The sequence below is a fragment of the Anomaloglossus baeobatrachus genome, chromosome 7 (genome assembly GCF_048569485.1).
Source record: "Anomaloglossus baeobatrachus isolate aAnoBae1 chromosome 7, aAnoBae1.hap1, whole genome shotgun sequence".
In the NCBI taxonomy this organism is placed as follows: domain Eukaryota; kingdom Metazoa; phylum Chordata; class Amphibia; order Anura; family Aromobatidae; genus Anomaloglossus; species Anomaloglossus baeobatrachus.
In genome coordinates, this window is record NC_134359.1 from 280,547,159 (window position 1) to 280,567,387 (window position 20,229).

The following is a 20,229-nucleotide window of genomic DNA, read 5'->3' on the forward strand; positions in this document are numbered from 1 at the left end:
GTTTGATATATCGTAGCGTGTAACAGCTACGAGCAAGTGTGAACGAGCAAAAATACTCACCTTATCGGTACACGTAGCTCATTTTCTAAATATCGAACGTCCTTCTGCGCGCCGGTTGTTCATTGTTCCCGAGGCAGCACACATCGCTCCGTGTGACACCCCAGGAACGATGAAAACAGCTTACCTGCGGCCGCCGGCAATGCGGAAGGAAGGAGGTGGGCGGGATGTTACGTCCCGCTCATCTCCGCCCCTCCGCTTCTATTGGCTGGCGGCTGTGTGACGTTCCTGTGACGCCGAACGTCCCTCCCCCTTCAGGAAGTGGATGTTCGCCGCCCACATCGAGGTCGTTCGCGAGGTAAGTACGTGTGACGGGGGTTACTGACTTTGTGCGACACGGGCAACAAATTGCCCGTGCCGCACAAACGATGGGGGCGGGTGCGATCACACATGAAATCGACGCGTGTAAAGCAGCCTTTACTTGTTGTTTGATTGCGGAGTCAGCATGCACTAGGCATTAATTAGGAACGACGACATGAACCAACGTTCGGCCGATTGTTGCCTGTTTAAAATGTCTTTGCAACAATCCATAGATTTGGTGTATCCCAATAAAAATAAGGAGTCTTTGTAATGGTCCTCTGAATTTAGGGTCTATAAGAATTGGTGGCTAAGATGGATTTTAATTTGAGGCGCTTAAAAAGCATGAAGTTCTGAACTTTCAGAGTTGTCATGTTCTTGCCGCCTCCTTATATACTCACTCCAGATAAAATATGTACACTATATTATAGCCAAGGCTGGGTATAAGGGGACGATAACGCAGTATCTAAAATTTTTTTTTGCAGTGTCCCTTTAAGAAATAACAAGGTAAACTGCATCCATACCACCGTGAACCTCTGAGCTTTCAGCGCCGCGCTCCTGTTATCAGTATATATTATTAGAACTGACTGATCGTCTCCGCCGTTTGATCCTGATCGCATTTATCATGTGCTTTCTTTTGTAATGAAAAATACCCTTCTGCTTTATGTTAAAAGAAAGTACTACTTCATCTGACAGCCCTCCAATGCAACTTTGCTTTATACTTTTTGGGAAAAAAACAAAACCCTACGAACCTTAAAACATATTGTACATGATTTTGTTATATATATATAGATACATACATACATACATATATATATATATATATATATATATATATATATATATATATATATATATATATATATATATATCTCTACAAAGAACACTTACTAGTGTTTGTCATGCTATATAATAATTTGAATGTGGCAAAAATAAAGAAATTAAAAAAAAAATCACAAAATAAAAAACTGCAAAAACAACATGTGAAACTACCAAATTTTTTGGGCTCAATGGATGTTCATAAGGGTCAATTCCATCAACTAGAGATGATCGAGAGAAGTCAAATTTTATGAAATTCCCATTTTCCGGCCACATTTAAACCAGGTTCAGGCATGGTCGTACAGGCTTCTCCATATTGCTGTGCAGCCTGTATAAAAGCTGAGGCAGGCTGCAATTTTTTATGCTGAAACCCCCCCCCACCTCGGCTTATACTCGAGTTTCCTTGGTGTCCTCTTACCCGCGTCTTGCGGCCACTAGCACATAGCCACCTCGATGATCTAGGCAGCTACACTTTACTTCAGTTGAATGATTTGCAGTGCTGCAAATCATTCAACTGAAGTAAATAAAGCGCTGACGGCAGTGGTCGCCCCGTGTAGCAACCAAGATCATAGAGGGGTCTATGTGCCAGCAGTCTGCAAGAAGCAGGTAAGAGGACACCGAGGTAACGGAGGACAGGTGAGAAGAATTTTTTGCGTGTGTATGTGAACAACGGCATAATAGGGGACAAGAAGGGGACATTACTAAAGCATGGGCACACTACTACAGGGCACAAGGATGGGGCACATTAATACAGGGCACAAGGATGGGGCACATTACTACAGGATACAAGGATGGTATCATTACTACCAGATACAAGGATGGGTGCATTATTACAGGGCACAAAGATGGGCAAATTACTACAGGATAGAAGGATGGGGCACATTACTACAGGGCACAAGAATGGGACACATTACTACCAGATACAAGGATGGGGCACTTTACTACAGGATACAAGGATGGGGCACATTACTATAGGGCACAAGGATCGGGCACATTATTACAGGATATAAGGATGGGATCATTACTACTGGATACAAGGATGGGTGCATTATTACAGGGCACAAAGATGGGCACATTACCACAGGATAGAAGGATGGGACACATTACTATAGGGCAAAAGGATTGGGCACATTACTAAAGGGCACAAGGATGGGGCACATTACTATAGGGCACATGGATGGGGCACAAGGATGGGCACTTTATTCCAGGATACAAGGATGGGGCACATTACTACCAGGGACAAGGATGGGCACCTTACTACAGGGCACAAGGATGGGCACATTACTACAGGGCACAAGGATGGGCACATTACTACAGGGCACAAGGATGGGCACATTACTACAGGGCAGAAGAATGGGGCAAATTACATTTTATTAGTGTATATTTTTATTTTGTAAATTTAACAGTAGCTGCTGCATTCCTGACCCAAGGCTTATAGTCTAGTCAATAAGGCTTCCCAGTTTTTTTGTGGTACGAATAGGTGTCTTGGTTTACATTCGGGTCGGCTTCTACTCAAGTATACACGGTAGTTTGTGAAGATCAAATGGAGCTAACTTAATTTCAGACAATAGTGATCTGTGATGGATCGTCTGAAACAATTGTTGATTTGTAAGTTTTACCCAATGAATGATGATTTTGATTAAACTAAAGTCTGAATGGTTGGCGCAGTGTAGATCAGATGAGTGTCTCTCCTGAACGCTTGGAAGCTAGCAGCAGAAGAAAGCCATTAAACGAGACATCACTAAGATGTTTATTTGCCTATTCTAGCTGGCTCCAGGTTCCTTAGATGCAAAACGTCCCCATAAACTAATCCACGCTCATTCAGTTTCTTTTTTTATCACCTTCCCGTGCTAATTATTGAGTTATTGTCTTGTAGTCTATTGAAAGTTAAGTTGGCATGAAAAATGTGAACAATGAAGAAATAGCTTTAATGCTGCTAAGCCTCTTGTCTAGGTCTAAATTCCTCGTCCATGTTCCTTGCATTCTTCCCAGAAGGTCCCCTCCTCTTGGGACGTCTCCCCACCTTTCTTTATCAAATACATGAGGTTTTTAGAGCTGGGGGGGTTGATAAGGCTCCACAGACGTTACACACAAAAGGTAGACGGCTAGTGCCTTGAGGCCCGGTCCTGTGTAATTGGCTCAGTATGAAATCGGATGGGATTGAGAATCTCACAGGGTGGGCAGGAAATGTGTCAACAGCGAAAGTGCTCAATTCTAATAATGAGGAATTTCAACAAAATTAATTTTAGGGGGGGTGAAAAACTTTACTCTCCAAAACGTTTCTTTGTTCCATGTCTTTCGATCTTTCCAAAAACAGATATTAAAAAAAAAAAATAACAAAAAGTTTGCTGCGTGTGAAACCTTCTGGACACTTTCAGACGATCGCATCTGTGATTTATTTACGCACACGAGGAACTAACAGATTTTCAGCAATTCAATAATTTTGCAATACCCCATTAATCAGAACGTGAACGGCTGCCTGGAGCACACAACTGCCTAAATCCAGAGCAGGTTTCAATCAGACATTTACAATATACACGAACACTTATTCTCTTTTTAGCATTACTATTTTATCTTTTTTTTTTTTCATTTTCAAACATTGCCAAACAAGACAAAACAATGGGGTTTTTTTGGCGAGAAATATCAAGTGATCCTATTGGTTATTTAGAGTTGATTATATCAAAGATAAAGAACTCTATAAAAGGTTATCTCACAGACGGGCAAGACATTTTTTTTTTTTTCCATATAAAATTTACATTTTTGTGGTTGTGGAATGTCCTAAAGTGTAGAGTAAAGCGGGCTTTACACGCAGCCGCCCCCGTCGGTTGTCCGCCACGGGCTAATCGCTGCCCGTGGCGCACAATATCGCTAGGACCCGTCACACGGATTTACCTGCCTAGCGACGTCGCTGTGGCCGGCTAACCGCCTCCTTTCTAAGGGGGAGGTTCGTTCAGTGTCACAGCGGCGTCACTAAGCCACCGCCCAAGAAAAGCGGATATGAGCGAGCCGAACATCCCACCCACCTCCTTCCTTCCTCATTACGGGCGGCCGCAGGTACGGTGATGTTCCTCGTTCCTGCGGTGTCACACGTAGCGATGTGTGCTGCGTCGGGAACAACGAACAACCTGCGTCCTGCAACGATAATCGGGAAAGGAACGACGTGTCAATGATCAACGATTAGATGAGTAATTTTGATCGTTAACGGTCGTTCCTGCGTTTCACACGCAAGGTCGGATGTGCGGCACGAATTCCATGACACCAACGACATCTCGTTAGCGATGTTGCTGCATGTGAAGCCCATTTAACTCCTCTCCAGCCGAAAAAATGGGATTCAGAAGGAACCTTCAAAAGAGCCAATGACGCGCTAGGTACAGAGACATAGAAAGGGAAGGGAAACCCTGTGTCTAGGGAGAGGGAAGATGGTGACCCCTGACCAAACCTACTGTTGGTCCCTGGAGTCTTTCACCACCCTAGAAAGGTTCCACACATATGCACCGAGCCAGATACCTGACCCTAGGGATCTCTAGTGCTGGGCCCTAAATAGGGAATGGATGGGATGAACTCTTCGGGAACCCCACTAAACACTATAGAAGACACAAAGAGGACACAGAGAGAAACGCATGAACTACTTATTATATGACTCAGTTGGACGTTCAGCAGAGCTTTTAGCTACGATACCACAGAACAGTACAAGCCACCTGCTTGCAACCTCAGCTTGAAGTAACTGAAAATATCACCAGTACAGTCCAAAGCAATGAAGGGGTATTTAAATATTAAGGGAATAATGATAATCATCAGCTAGGTGGAAGTCGAGCTCCTGCTGGGTCCAAAAGGGGGAGAGATGAATCCAGCAAGCTACCTATACACATGAATACTGACAGCAGGAACAATGGAAAGTCAGGGAGCATTCTGTGCTGCCAATGGCAGTGACCTTCTACAGCTAGAAATCACATTACATGTGACAGCCGTACAGTGGAATGAGAGAAACAGAATTCACATGGGCTCAGTTTGTGGTTTTCTTATGGTGGTGTCTGTCTTTTCAGGCAAGCTGTCACATAGTGTTTTTCTGTAAACTCGCTGAATGTCATGGCAGCATCAGACGCCGTTTACACTGCAGAATCTGACACTCCTTACTATACTTTCTCTGGTGCTTTTCAGTTGCACAGGCAGGCTTGGGCGTCAACCAGCTATGTGTTCGTTATAATGATTGGACTAGTAGAAGTTAATTTCTGCTAGCCTGCTGGTTACCTTTTGGATCACATGTTACCGAAGACCTATCACAGGTACTTCCTGCCTTTTTAAGATGGAGGAATTTATCTTCCTGTGCCGACTATAGCTTTCTGCTAAACCGGCCCCCGTGTGCTGTAGTTTTCCAGTCTGCTGATATACTGTGCTTGGTGTGCAGTGGAATCCTTCCGGTCATCTGTTTATTTCTTTCCTGCTTAGTTTTCCTCCTTATCTCTTACTGTCTGATTACCCTGTGTGAGTGTGCTGTGTGATAGAGTTTTGGTTTCCTCTGTTTGTCTATCACTGCTGGTGATTACACGCTCCTGTCCTGCCCCCGCAGGTTCAGAGAGAGGGTGTATTAGATCAGGGCTGGTCAGGAGCAGGGGTAGGAAGGCAGCCCAGACATTGTCACCTTCAGGCGTATCTCTAGGATCAGGGTCAGCTAGAGGCTCCCCCTAGTCTGAGGGCTAGTTTAGAAGCCCCGGTCCACTGTTATCCCCTGCCACCCCATTACACAAGCACAAGAACTTGGTCTACTACACTCTTGTGCCTGTCTAAAAAAAAATGCATGCTATGGGAAAAAAAAGCACTAATGGTCTCCATATAAACACAGATTGGCTCATTCTACTCCATTGCTCTGTTGGAGGTATTATCTGAATCCTGTCTTTCCACACTTGACTTTGGACTTTGCTATCTCTTCAATTGCAATGGGTGTTTCAATGGATCCAGATGAATGCCCAGATAGCTTTACCGCCTAACTCTGAAAACAGGAAAGAAGGACACGTACTATCGCACACATCACGCATCTCAGCAATTTCTATTTTGCACTAAGCTAGTTCCTTAACCCTGGCCAGTTGTCACGGGTGACAGACAGTCATGTGGTTTCTGGCCATAGAAGGTCACAGTGTTTAGCTGCGTGGAATGCTCTCTGACTTTACATTGTTTCTGCTGTCAGTATTCATTGGTATAGGTAACTGTCCTGCTGGATTCATCTCTCCCCTTTTGGACCCAGCAGTAGCTCGCCTTCCACCCAGCTGCTGATCATCAGTATTCTCTTGGTGCTTCCTTTCATGGACTGGTGCTGGGGATATTTCCAGTTCATTCAGGCCTTGGTTGGAAGCAGGTGGCTTGTACTCCTCTGTGGTATCATTGCTTAAAACTTTGTTGAACTTCTGCCTGAGTCATCTGTGGATAAGTAGCCCAGCATTTTCCCCCTGTGTGTCCTCCTTGTGTTGTCTTTAGTGTTTAGTGGGGTTGATGAAGAGCTCTTCCCACCTGTTCCCTATTTACGGACCATCACTAGGGAGTCCTAGGGTCAGGTATCCGGCTCGGCGCATAGGTGAGGAACCCATCTAGGGTGGTGAGGGACCCCAGGGACCAGCAGTAGGTTTGGTAAAGGGTCTCCATCTTCCATTTCCCTAGACATGGGGTTTCCCATCCCTTCCCTTTCGTACCCGTTAACCAGCGTGACACCAGTTGTTTATATGTGCCCACTCAGAAATTCTGCTCCTGAGTGTTATGTCTTGGAGCTGAGCTTGATGGTCCTACAGAATTTCTGCTCCTGAGCCTGCCGTCCTTGCAGAGAGGATGAATGACCTACCTGTGGCCAATACTGGCTAAAAAGAAAGGGGACGTTAAAGCTAAAGAACCACTAAAGATACCGAGGATTTTGATTCCCCTGGACCACCATCGTTAGAGATATTGAAGCCTTAAGGCTGCTTTACACGCAAAAAAGCCCCAGCCTCTGTCGGTTGTGCGTCACAGGCAAATCGCTGCCAATGGCGCACAACATCGCTAAGACCCGTCACACGGACTTACCTACCTAGCGACAACGCTGTGACCGGCGAACCGCCTCCTTTGTAAGGGAACGGTTCACGCAGCGTCACAGCGACGTCACACGGCAGCTGTCCAATAGAAGCGGAGGGGCGGAGAGCAGCTGAAGGTAAGACACGCCCACCTCATTGCCGGAGGACGCAGGTACGGTGTTTTTCGTCGTTCCTGGGGTGTCGCGCGTAGCGATGTGTGCTGCCTCAGGAACCAAAAACAACCTGCGTCCTGCAACAGCAGCGATATTTGGGATTTGAATGACGTGTCAACGATCAATGATTAGGTGAGTAATTTTGATCGTTAACAGTCGTTCGTGCGTTTCACACGCAACGTCGTCGCTAACGAGGCTGGATGTGCGTCACGAATTCCGTGATCCAAACGACATCTCGTTAGCGATGTCGTTGCATGTAAAGCCCCCTTAAGGAAAGATATATTATACTGCAAGGTTCCTACAATGAGATACCAATCTTGCTATGTAACATACACGTACCCAATGCCTCACAAATTTCCTTCTTCAATCGAATATTTTTGAAATGATCTCGCCTGCCTCCATCCGCCTGGGTTATTGGAGAGGATTTTAATGCTATCTTCTTGGGACACAGTGGATAGGTTACCCATACACAAAATACAACCAAAGAAATCCCAACATAGGTTATCTGCAACCTTAGAAAACTAAGATGAAAAATGTGCCCTTTTTGACCTCTGGCGAATTAATTACCCCACTAAGAAAACCTTCACTTTTTCTCCTCCCCGCCCGGCACCCATACTAGAATAGATTTCTTTTTTGGTGATATTGGCGCCTAGGCTGACATCGGACACTGACATAGGTGTAATATCGTGGTTGGATCACACACCGGAGATGCTCACTGTCACTCAATCTTTAGCACAGGCTAAGATCTGCCATTGGAGACACAGAGACCGATACATAAAGATGAGTTGGGGGGAAAGATGGCTGAATAGTTCAAAATTAATAAAGATTCTTTGATCCACCCGCGCCTGTCAACTAGTTAAATCCCGTTGTCAATCTCTGACAGCGGGATTTTACGCATGCCAGAGGGGAGTATGCCGTTCCCCGCTCCTATCGGCAGCTCTGTGATGTGATTACAGGGTACCGATGGGTCTTCAGGATAGCCAGGGGCCGGCTGATGACCGCTGTGTATGTCATGACAAGCTTCCTGTGAATGCCGGCTGAGCGAAACTATTTAAAGGAGATCAGCATTCCTGCTGTACAGAGCAGAGCTGATTCTGAAGCATCGCTATGTATTGCACAAGAGATCGGAGTATTGCAGCTTCAAGTAGTAAAAACAATAAAAATATGTAAAAAAAAATAAAAAATATGAAAAAATAAAAAAACACAAAATTTCAAATCACCCCCATTTTGCCCCATTGAAAATAAAACAATTAAAAAAATACACATTTGGTATTACAGAGTTGAGAAATATCTGAACTATCAAAATATAAAATACATTAATCTGATCAGTACATGGCGTAGCGAGAAAAAGATTCCAAATGCCAAAATTATGTTTTTTTGGTCGTGCAACATTGAATTAAAATGCAACAACAAGCGATCAAAACATCGCATCAACCCAAAAATGCAGCATCAGCATCAATATCAGCATCAGCATCAACAGCCTCAGCATCAGCAATCGGCCTCAGCATCAACATCAACATCAGCATCAACTTCAGCATCAGCATCAACATCAGCTTCAGCCTCAACATCAGCTTCAGCCTCAGCATCAACATCAGCCTCAGCATCAACATCAGCCTCAGCCTCAACAGCAGCCTCAGCATACAGATAAACATCAGCCTCAACATCAGCCTCAACATCAACATCAACATCAGCCTCAGCATACACATCAGCCTCAGCATCAACATCAGCACCAACATCAGCCTCAGCATACACATCAACATCAGCACCAACATCAGCCTCAGCATACACATCAACATCAGCATCAACATCAGCCTCAGCATCAACATCAGCCTCAGCATCAACATCAGCACCAACATCAGCCTCAGCACCAACATCAGCCCTAGCCTCATCTTTAACATGAGTTTCAGCATCAGCACCAAACTGCTCTCTATAGCAAAAATCACGATCTATGAATGACGGCGCACAGCCGGCGGTCACAGGAGGATCATAACAACAGACACAAGAGTCATCAGCTGACCACTGACTATAATGACAATCCATTGTGCCCCATCATCACGTCACGGGAGCGCCGATGGGAGTGGGAATGCCGGGCTCCCTGCCGGAGTGTGTTAAATCCTGCTGTCAGAGATTGACATCAAGATTTAACTTGTTAACAGCTGCGGGTGGATTTTTGATCTGCCCGCAGCTGTTAGAGGCACATGATGGCAGATTAGATCAGCCATCAAGTACAGGGAATGATGTGGGCTCAACGAGCGAGCCAGCATCAAAGGCAGGGACACAACCCATGATGTACATTACATAGCACATAATGTCTCATTAAGGGATTAAATAAGCTTGATTCATCCAAGTTGGATACCAATAGCTTTCACTAGAAAAATCTGGCACACATATATAAAAATGTCGAAACACTTCCCCTTAGCTTCCTTCTAGTTCAATCCTAAACTGCCAGATAGTTTGGATAGCAGTCTAATTAAGCCATGGATTGATAAGAAATTTCTTTGTTTTGCTAATATAGATGACTAGCTGTACTACCCGGCTTCGCCTGGGTTAGTAACTGTTGTTAACTGTCTCAATCTCTTTCCCTGTCTGTCTATCTCTGTCACTTTCCCTGTCTGTCTCTTTCCCTCTCTTTCCCTGTGTCTTTCTCTTTGTCTGTCTTTGTCTGTCTCTTACCCTGTCTGTCTCTTTCCCTCTCTTTCCCTGTCTGTCTGTTTCCCTGTGTCTGTCTCTGTCTCTTTGTCTGTGTCTGTCTCTTAACCTGTCTGTGTCTGTCTCTTAACCTGTCTCTCTCTTTCCCTGTCAGTCTGTCTCTTTGTCTGTGTCTGTCTCTTTGGTCTCTTACCCTGTCTATGTCTGTTTCTTACCCTATCTGTGTCTGCCTCTTTCCCTGTCTGTGTCTGTCTCTTTCCCTGGCTGCATTGTGACACACCAACATTCCATTTAAGGGCGTGGCTGCGCATTCTTCTGAAGTTCTGGCTGCACTGTGGCTCCCAGCTCCATTCGCCTTAATGGAGGTAGGTTTTTTGGTGAATAACTGTAAAGCGTGGGGTTAAAATTTCTCCTCAAAACATAGCCTATGACGCTCTCAGGGTCCAGAAGTGTGAGTGGGTAAAATTTTGTGGCTGTAGCTGCGACGGTGCAGATGCCAATCCCGAACACACACACACACACACACACACACACACACACACAGCTTTATATATTAGTTGTACATTCTAGGTCCCTACTGCCCTACAATCTAGTTTTAAGTTACCCTCAAATTCTTACTATCACTATTAGCAAATTATACACTGTATGCATTCTCTCTACTCTTCCTTTATGATCCTCTTCTAACCCGATTTCAGAGGCTTTGCAGGGCAGGAGAATCAACTGAAGGTCTTATATCTGATACCATATGTACAAGATACTACTTGATCCACATCCAGAAGATCCTCCGAAACATTCTTATATGGTTAGCTGGAAGAGTTTCTTGGGGGAATCTCCTTCCCCTGATGTTTGGCAAGGGGTATGGAGAAGAGCAGCTAAGACTCCTACTTGCTTTACATATAAGGAAAGCCAATTTAACTGCTTTGGTTTTGGCACCCTCCCCCCTTCTCTATTCCATAACCGTAATCCTAACATACCTAATCAATGTTGGAGGTGTGGTTCCAACGACGGAGACTTTACGAACATTTTTTGGGCGTGAACTTGGTACAATCTCCATTGTTCAATGCACTACATTCCCAGGTGCAAGATATACGACGCATGGAGCATCTCACAGCCTTAATAAATATCACATCTGAAGGTTGTAAAGCAGTTGGGACACTATGGGATATATATTGGGCCCCGAGTGATTATTAGGGGTTTGTGCTAAGTTAGCTATGTCTCATACCTTGGTCCTTTCTTCCTTCCCCTCCTCCTCATATGTCATTGTCTTGTCGATTTGTATGCTGTATGGAACATTGTGAATACAGTATATGTATGCTTTTTCTTATCTCTATTTTGTAAATCTTAATTGACGAATGAACAAACATTCAGTTATAAAAAATAAAAAAAAAAGCTTCTCCTAACGAGGCCCATTAGTGTTCCCACACATTACAGTGCCACTTTTATGGTCCCAACACACAGTATGATTCTCCCAAATTACTTTCCTCAGGACACAGAATGATGGCCCCATAGTACTTTCCCCACACACAGTATGATGTCCTTATAATACATTCCCCCACACACAGTATGATGTCCCCAAAGTACATTCCCCCACACACAGTATGATGTCCCCAAAGTACATTCCCCCACACACAGTATGATGTCCCCATAGTACATTCCCCCACACACAGTATGATGTCCCCAAAGTACATTCCCCCACACACAGTATGATGTCCCCAAAGTACATTCCCCCACACACAGTATGATGTCCCCATAGTACATTCCCCCACACACAGTATGATGTCCCCAAAGTACATTCCCCCACACACAGTATGATGTCCCCAAAGTACATTCCCCCACACACAGTATGATGTCCTTGTAATACATTCCCCCACACACAGTATGATGTCCCCATAGTACATTCCCCCACACACAGTATGATGTCCCCAAAGTACATTCCCCCACACACAGTATGATGTCCCCAAAGTACATTCCCCCACACACAGTATGATGTCCTTGTAATACATTCCCCCACACACAGTATGATGTCCCCATAGTACATTCCCCCACACACAGTATGATGTCCCCAAAGTACATTCCCCCACACACAGTATGATGTCCCCAAAGTACATTCCCCCACACACAGTATGATGTCCCCATAGTACATTCCCCCACACACAGTATGATGTCTTATAATACATTCCCCCACACACAGTATGATGTCCCCATAGTACATTCCCCCACACACAGTGTGATGTCCCCATAGTACATTCCCCCACACACAGTACGATGTCCTTATAATACATTCCCCCACACACAGTATGATGTCCCCAAAGTATATCCCCCCACACACAGTATGATGTCCACATAGTACATTCCCCCCACACACAGTATGGTGTCCCCAGAGTACATTCCCCCCACACAGTATGGTGTCCCCAGAGTACATTCCCCCCACACAGTATGATGTCCCCAGAGTATTAGTAGTTGGCATGATGGCTTTTTAATATTTCTTCAATAAAGGATTTTTATTTTTAAATTACTGGAACTGTGCTGGATCGACTTTTTGCATGGAATTCTGGATACCAAGGGAGCTGGCTGACTCCAAATGGATCCCTGCACGGTGAGATTGTGGTCTCCTAAAGCAGTGAGTTGAGCTGGACACACCCTTGTATATTCCTCCCACACAGTATGATGTCCCCAGAGTACATTCCCCCCACACAGTATGATGTCCCCAGAGTACATTCCCCCCACACAGTATGATGTGCCCAGAGTACATTCCCCCCACACAGTATGATGTCCCCAGAGTACATTCCCCCCACACAGTATGATGTCTCCAGAGTACATTCCCCCCACACACAGTATGATGTCCGCAGAGTACATTCCCCCCCACACAGTATGATGCCCCCAGAGTACAATCCCCCCACACAGTATGATGTCTCCAGAGTACATTCCCCCCACACACAGTATGATGTCCCCAGAGTACAATCCCCCCACACAGTATGATGTCTCCAGAGTACATTCCCCCCACACACAGTATGATATCCGCAGAGTACATTCCCCCCACACAGTATGATGTCCCCAGAGTACATTCCCCCCACACAGTATGATGTCTCCAGAGTACATTCCCCCACACAGTATGATGACTCCAGAGTACATTCCCCCCACACAGTATGATGTGCCCACAGTTACACTTTACACAGGATGATGCCCTCACATAAGCATAACGCATGATTATCACATCTGCTTCCCCTGAACTGTTCTTTGTTGCCAGTCTCGGTAGTGCCCTAATATCAGGCCAAGTCCTTCAGGTCAAGTGACTTAAAATTTCTTACAGGACTTTCAGGCTCTACCTAGACAGAATGGTGGAGCAAGGATCCATCGGCTCCTTTCTATACTATTACAATGAGCTGTATCTACCTCCTGTAGACACAGATGCAGTTGAAGTCAGGACAGACTACCAACCTTTTGAGACAATTGGAAAGCTCCCCAAATTTGTGACTGTTCTGCTAGATCTGTGACAGTTGGGAGTTACAGACTCCATACGCTGTATATACCCTATACACCACCTTTTTTTCAATTAACTTTATATAAAACCCATTGACAAATTTCGGCCATGGTAAAGTAAATAGTAGGGTAACCCATCACTATCTCCTACTAATATTGGCACATTTTTGTGCCGGATGTGACTGCGGGCACCTGTTACAATGCAGTTAGTAAACAAGGATACAAGACACGGGCTGACGTCACGCTGTTCACTTGTGTCCACTGTTCTCCCTGTCATTGTCTGCTGGGCTAACAGCTAAGTCATATCTTCTGGGAGTGACGGCTGTGGGTGAGAATGTGGCCGTAATGCCGTCAGCATCAGCAGCCAGCTGTGTGTCCAATTTCTGGCCACGGTTCAATGTTGATGTCAGGGGAGAGAAATTCAGGGGTTAAGGAGCAGCAGATTGTGTGTTTTCACAAACATGATGATGCAAGACTGATATCCATGTGAGACCACGATGACCACCGTCCCGGGGGAGGCTACGGCGGACGGCACATCTCCCCTGAGGGGTCACATCCATATTATGCACCTCATAATACAGAGTGTAACTCCGGATCAGTATAAGATAAATAATGAAATGCATGTACACAGAGACGGCACCAGCAGAATAGTGAGTGCAGCTCTGGAGTATAATACAGGCTGTAACTCAGGATAAGTAATGTAATTATGTACACAGTGATGGCACCAGCAGAATAGTGAGTGCAGCTCTGGAGTATAATATAGGATGTAACTCAGGATAACTAATGTAATGTATGTACACAGTGACTGCACCAGCAGAATAGTGAGTGCAGCTCTGGAGTATAATACAGGAGGTAACTCAGGATCAGTAATGTAATGTATGTACACAGTGACTGCACCAGCACAATAGAGAGCGCAGCTCTGGAGGATATTACAGGAGGTAACTCAGGATAAGGAATGTAATGTATGTACACAGTGACTCTACCTGTAGAATAGTGAGTGCAGCTCTGGAGTATAATATAGGATGTTACTCAAGATAAGTAATGTATGTACACAGTGACTCCACCTGCAGAATAGTGAGTGCAGCTCTGGAGTATAATATAGGATGTTACTCAAGATAAGTAATGTATGTACACAGTGACTCCACCTGCAGAATAGTGAGTGCAGCTCTGGAGCATAATACAGGATGTTACTCAGGATCAGTACAGGATAAGTAATGTAATGTATGTACACAGTGACTGCACCAGCAGAATAGTGAGTGTAGCTCTGGAGTATAATACTGGCTGTAACTCAGGATCAGTACAGGATCAGTATAAGATAAGTAATGTATGTACATAGTGACTGCCCCAGCAGAATAGTGAGTGCAGCTCTGAAGTAACTCAGGATCAGTACAGAATTAGTAATGTAATGTATGTACATAGTGACTGCCCCAGCAGAATAGTGAGTGCAGCCCTGAAGTAACTCAGGATCAATACAGAATTAGTAATGTAATGTATGTACATAGTGACTGCACCAGCAGAATAGTGAGTGCAGCTCTGAAGTAACTCAGGATCAGTACAGAATTAGTAATGTAATGTACAGTTAGGTCCAGAAATATTTGGACAGTGACACAAGTTTTGTTATTTTAGCTGTTTACAAAAACATGTTCAGAAATACAATTATATATATAATATGGGCTGAAAGTGCACACTCCCAGCTGCAATATGAGAGTTTTCACATCCAAATCGGAGAAAGGGTTTAGGAATCATAGCTCTGTAATGCATAGCCTCCTCTTTTTCAAGAGACCAAAAGTAATTGGACAAGGGACTCTAAGGGCTGCAATTAACTCTGAAGGCGTCTCCCTCGTTAACCTGTAATCAATGAAGTAGTTAAAAGGTCTGGGGTTGATTACAGGTGTGTGGTTTTGCATTTGGAAGCTGTTGCTGTGACCAGACAACATGCGGTCTAAGGAACTCTCAATTGAGGTGAAGCAGAACATCCTGAGGCTGAAAAAAAAGAAAAAATCCATCAGAGAGATAGCAGACATGCTTGGAGTAGCAAAATCAACAGTCGGGTACATTCTGAGAAAAAAGGAATTGACTGGTGACCTTGGGAACTCAAAAAGGCCTGGGCGTCCACGGATGACAACAGTGGTGGATGATCGCCGCATACTTTCTTTGTTGAAGAAGAACCCGTTCACAACATCAACTGAAGTCCAGAACACTCTCAGTGAAGTAGGTGTATCTGTCTCTAAGTCAACAGTAAAGAGAAGACTCCATGAAAGTAAATACAAAGGGTTCACATCTAGATGCAAACCATTCATCAATTCCAAAAATAGACAGGCCAGAGTTAAATTTGCTGAAAAACACCCCATGAAGCCAGCTCAGTTCTGGAAAAGTATTCTATGGACAGATGAGACAAAGATCAACCTGTACCAGAATGATGGGAAGAAAAAAAGTTTGGAGAAGAAAGGGAACGGCACATGATCCAAGGCACACCACATCCTCTGTAAAACATGGTGGAGGCAACGTGATGGCATGGGCATGCATGGCTTTCAATGGCACTGGCTCACTTGTGTTTATTGATGACATAACAGACAAGAGTAGCCGGATGAATTCTGAAGTGTACCGGGATATACTTTCAGCCCAGATTCAGCCAAATGCCGCAAAGTTGATCGGACGGCGCTTCATAGTACAGATGGACAATGACCCCAAGCATACAGCCAAAGCTACCCAGGAGTTCATGAGTGCAAAAAAGTGGAACCTTCTGCAATGGCCAAGTCAATCACCAGATCTTAACCCAATTGAGCATGCATTTCACTTGCTCAAATCCAGACTTAAGACGGAAAGACCCACAAACAAGCAAGACCTGAAGGCTGCGGCTGTAAAGGCCTGGCAAAGCATTAAGAAGGAGGAAACCCAGCGTTTGGTGATGTCCATGGGTTCCAGACTTAAGGCAGTGATTGCCTCCAAAGGATTTGCAACAAAATATTGAAACTAAAAATATTTTGTTTGGGTTTGGTTTATTTGTCCAATTACTTTTGACCTCCTAAAATGTGGAGTGTTTGTAAAGAAATGTGACAATTCCTACAATTTCTATCAGATATTTCTGTTCAAACCTTCAAATTAAACGTTACAATCTGCACTTGAATTCTGTTGTAGAGGTTTCATTTCAAATCCAATGTGGTGGCATGCAGAGGCCAACTCGCAAAAATTGTGTCACTGTCCAAAGATTTCTAGACCTAACTGTATGTACATAGTGACTGCACCAGCGGATTCTGGCCAGGTGTATGGATTTTGCATACTCGCACGCACCTGATTGCCATTTCCGGCTCTGAAACCGACGAATCTTCACAGTGCAGAGTGGGTGCGATGTGAGGATTCATAAGTCTGCAGTCACATTGAGTAACTACAGCCTTATAGATTTAGATCGGACAACTCATTTAATTATACTTTATCTGTATCTACATTGGCAAAGGGTCTTTACCTGCATATTCTGTTCTGAGTCTCCCACAGTACCACCCTATATAGTGCCATCAGCTTTCGTATCGCTTTACTTATCACAATGTGCCTCTGTCCAGCAGGGATATTATGAGAAGTGACCTATAAAATAATCATCATGCTCATTTATTTAGTACGATCAGATGAATGAGCACTGCTATAACATATGTGTAAACAATTAAATCTGCAAAACAATTAAAAAGGCCACAATAGGCTAAAAAAATCAATTCTAATACGAGCCAGGCTAAGTTTATCCCCTATCATCTGCATATACCATAGCAAAAGCATCCTTGCACTTTGGAACTGTCTGCCACAGGCACCGACACATTATAAATATATATACTATATGTATATACACATGATTACAGCCAAGCACACGAGCTGACATATAGATAAACAGAGAGAGACACAGGGCTCTTTCCTGCTATCAAAGGTTTGGCGCCAGAGCTATTCTGCTATTATTGATGCTGTTTCCAAGGAAACACATTCATTATCACTGCCTGGCCTCATAATAAACTGTTTAGCACCAATAAACAGGAGCCTCAGTCTACAGACTATGTGCGGAGATAGCACAGTGCGCAGAGGAAAGCACCAGCGGCCTCTGCTGGTGAGAGAGAGCAAGTGCAGCCCAGACCACGATCAAGCACTCACTAGAAGCAAATATAAATATATATCTATATATATATATATCTATATATATATATATCTATACATATATATATATATATCTATATATATATATATCTATATATCTATATATATATATATATATCTATATATATATCTATATATATATATAGCTATGTATATGTATATATCTATATACACATATATATACATATATATGTATATATCTATATACACATATATATATGTATACATAAAAATATCTAGATAAATATATATCTATATATAAATATATATCTATATATAAGTATATATATTTACATATATTTATATATATATATATATATATATATATATATAGATAGATAGATAGATAGATAGATAGATAGATACTTATATATAGATAGATTATATATATATATATATATATATATATATATATATATATATATATTTATATGTTTTCCTACGAACATATTTATCTTGGAATAATAATAATTTCCACAATTGGATGTGGATAAAAATTATGTTCCTGTGCTGAGATAATCTTATATATGTGTCTCTGCTGTGTACTGTGTAATGGCTGTATCTGATCATACCACATCTCCTAGGCCGGGAATATGGAAAATAGAGTTTAAAGACATTAAAGCATCGGATCATAGATGATTCTTTCTGTGAGGTAAAGCACCTGTCTGGGTTTTTTTTTAAATGTTTTACCTCAAAGAACGAAAAATTCCTGTGCTGAGATAATCTTATATATGTGACCCTGCTATGTACTGTGTCATGGCTGTGTCTGACCATACAGGGACATGCTCTGATCATACCACAGCTCTTGGGTAGGGGAGGAAGTAAAGAAGTATAAAGATATTAAAGCATCGGATCATAGATGATTCTTTCTGTGAGGTAAAGCAGTTTCCTGCTTGTTTATTTTTTTAAATGTTTTACCTCAAAGAAAGAATAATTAGTGTGCTGGGATAATCTTATATATGTGCCCCTGCTATTTACTGTGTAATGGCCGTGTCTGACCGTACAGGGACATGGTCTGATAATACCACAGCTCTTGGGTAGGGGAGGAAGAAAAGAAGTATAAAGATATTAAAAGCATGGGATCATAGATGATTCTTTCTGTGAGGTAAAGCATTTTTCTGCCTGTTTTTTTAAAAACAAAGAATAATTTGTGATCCCGTTCTGTAATGTTTGTATACTCTTTTGCATCCTCCCCGGCCCAGGAGCTGTGGTATGATGAGACCATGTTCCTGCATGGTCAGACACAGCCATTACACAGTACATAACAAGAGAGGCAAGATAAACTAGTGAAAAGCTTTCCTGTGTGAACCTGTTGGGATGTCAAAGAGTGTAGTGATTTGTTTCCACTCACATACTCCTGTTGTGCTGACAGACACGAGACTGGTTCGGGCACACAAGTTATTCCGGGGCAGATCCCTCTTGTTGGGACTACTTCACCGCCAACCACCGAAACTCTGTTTTGTCAGAGGAAGGTAAACCAACGTCACTGATCATCTATATGTTTCTCCGGCGGAAGTTGGATCCCGCTGCCGCACCAGCTGCCAACCAGATGGACGCTTAGGGAGACGATGATTCCGAAAAAACAAAGGCGGATACCCGGGCGCTGCAAGATACCAAGTCCCGACGTCGGAAGAATCTGTTAAACTCTTTATTGCACTACACGTTTCTGGGATGGTCCGTCCCCTTCATCAGGCGATACCAAATTTGGGGATTTGGTAAGGAATAAAGGGAACCTGTCATTTGATTCAAGCTGCTCAAACCACGGGCAGCATGAATCAGAGCCTGGTTACACTACTGCATTTAGATTTTGTTTTTTTCTTCAGAAATGTTCCACTGTTTCTCAGAGAACACAGGATAAAGATTTAAACTATGTTTTTTTCTAAAACTCTGGATCACTTCAAAGAAAAAGACCCCTGGCCATAGTTCGGGCAGCATGAATTGACTGACAGTTTCCCTTTACTGGTGTCAGCAATGCTGATAAATCCAGGCAGATACTTACCCATCGTGTTATACCATCAGTGAGGCGTTGGAAGGGCTCCAAAATTACTCTGCAGCAGCACACTGACCCCAAACATCCAGCCAATGTCATTAGGAATCATCTTTAATATTAGGAAGAACGAGTAGTCCTGGAGGTGACGATCCAGCCTGTGCAGAGCCCTGGAGGTGATGATGCGGCCCCACAGAACCCCGGAGGTGATGATCCGGCCCCCGCAAAGCCCTGAAGGTAATGATCCGGTCTCCGCAGAGCCCTGGAGGTAATGATCCGGTCTCCGCAGAGCCCTGGAGGTAATGATCCGGTCTCCGCAGAGCCCTGGAGGTAATGATCCGGTCTCCGCAGAGCCCTGGAGGTAATGATCCGGTCTCCGCAGAGCCCTGGAGGTAATGATCCGGTCTCCGCAGAGCCCTGGGGGTAATGATCCGGTCTCCGCAGAGCCCTGGGGGTAATGATCCGGTCTCCGCAGAGCCCTGGAGGTAATGATCCGGTCTCCGCAGAGCCCTGGAGGTAATGATCCGGTCTCCGCAGAGCCCTGGAGGTAATGATCCGGTCTCCGCAGAGCCCTGGAGGTAATGATCCGGTCTCCGCAGAGCCC

At 43.9% G+C, this 20,229-nt stretch overlaps 1 long non-coding RNA gene across 1 annotated transcript in view; it reads right to left on the reverse strand.

Moving 5' to 3' along the window:
- The window catches only part of LOC142245500 (uncharacterized), a 271,128-nt gene that overhangs the window by 87,525 nt on the left and 163,374 nt on the right, over positions 1–20,229 (reverse strand). Inside the window, exon 3 of the long non-coding RNA XR_012724779.1 lies at positions 16,971–17,086. This is a non-coding gene — a long non-coding RNA (uncharacterized LOC142245500). The remainder of the gene's footprint in view (positions 1–16,970; positions 17,087–20,229) is intronic.